General features: G+C 42.3%; 1 protein-coding gene across 1 annotated transcript in view; it reads left to right on the top strand.

Annotated features, from left to right (window-relative positions):
• ADAM9 (ADAM metallopeptidase domain 9) overlaps positions 1 to 1,711 on the top strand; it is a 175,810-nt gene that overhangs the window by 17,938 nt on the left and 156,161 nt on the right. The window lies entirely within an intron of this gene.

Genomic DNA, 1,711 nt, shown 5'->3' with positions numbered 1-1,711 from the left:
CCAAGGGAGACAGCGGAAGGTGTAAGATATGAAAGTAATAATTAATAATTTACCAAGGGTCATGGTGGGAGGGTGGGGGAAGGAGGCAAAAATAGGAGCTGATACCAAGGGTTCAAGTAGAAAGAAAATGATGGTGGCAACATATGTTCAAATGTGCTTATACAATTGATATATGGATTGTTATTAGAGCCGTAAGAGCCCCCAATAAAATTATTTACTTAAAAAAAGGGCATTGATGACAGAAGACTTGGTGTCCAGTGCTGGCCTCAGACTACTTAGATGACCCTATAAAGTTACTTAATCTCTATGTAAAGGAAACTTCTTTACCTGCCTGGCAATTTCTAGTTAATGTCTTTTTTGACACATTTCTTTTTCTCTCTTAAAAATATAAACAAGTTTAAAATTATACCTTAGGTAGGGGTTTACATTTCAAATCATTAACTTTGGATCCCTCAGTCTATGTTAGGCAGGGTTCTCTAGAGAAATAAAACCAGGACACTTATGAATATATATATGGATAAGTTTAAACAACGAGAAGGAATATAAAAGTTAATTAGTCCACACAGCAGTACACAGGGCTCAGTTCAGCTCACTTTATTGGAACAGTTAATATACTGAAAGCCCTTCAACTCAAGTGGGCTTCCGGGTCCAAGGACAAGGAAGCAGACAGAGGAGTCTTCCCTCAGGAAGGCAGGCAGAGTCTCCTTGCAGGCAGCAGACAGCAGCGTGGAGTCAGCCACCGTCAGTAGCTCGGGAGCTTAGCAAGACAGGCCCTGATGGGAACTGGAATTTAAGCACAGCAACAGGATCCACCAGCTTCAAGCCAAGCAATGTACTCACTAGCGGCGTGGCAAAGCAGGACTTGAAGTAGCCACAGCTCTAGCTACATGATCCATGGGTTGGCTTGGCCCATAGGTAGTGTAGCACACAGGTTGAGGTAGAGACCTAGCTAAAGCAGCAGCATGTTGGTCTGATCACCATAGAGCAAGAGAGAAAGGGGCAGGCCTTGTAGAGCCATTTATCTTGTCCTCCAATCAAGCAGCAACCTGATTAAACTCCGCCCACACATTCCTATTGGCCTAGTTGGCATGATAAACAACTATCACAGCCCACCGCTTGCCAACTTGGCACTTGCATACAATTCTTTAGCCATATATGATTTCCAGACATTAATGAAATCATACACCTAACATCAAACATCTATTATATATAAAAATGAAAATATGTTGAATCTGTTTGTATCTGGTATAATGCACATGAACAAAGGAAAGATATTCAATAAGCACATACAAAGAAGAGATGCAGTCACAAACCTCAATTTTGCAATTGATCATGTGGTTGTTACTGATAGGTAGAACTACCTTCCACTACCCATTCCGTATTACCTTTGCCCTCTGCCAGCACTTCAGCTGGCTGTTGTTCTTTGCCTGTTGGGGTGACCCAGACCTTCATTCCTGAGGGGTCTGGGCCATTAGATGTCCTGTCAGGATTAGGTTGTTGTAGTTTACCATTTACTTTAATCACAGGGCATGGTAATATTAAGTGATGATGGCCTACAGGATCTCCTGGACTTGAGACATATTTTTCTTTACCTCCATTATGTAACACCAGTCTAATTTCTCCCGATCAGGACCAATCACACCACTGAGTACAGTGACACCCTTCCTGATCTGTTGATTTAAAGGCATGAGAAGCCCAAAGTGGCCAGGGG

Source organism: Echinops telfairi, unplaced genomic scaffold (assembly GCF_000313985.2).
Source record: "Echinops telfairi isolate 266 unplaced genomic scaffold, ASM31398v2 ScPeMD7_9;HRSCAF=40, whole genome shotgun sequence".
Taxonomy (NCBI): domain Eukaryota; kingdom Metazoa; phylum Chordata; class Mammalia; order Afrosoricida; family Tenrecidae; genus Echinops; species Echinops telfairi.
This window is presented reverse-complemented; position numbering and strand designations above follow the sequence as displayed.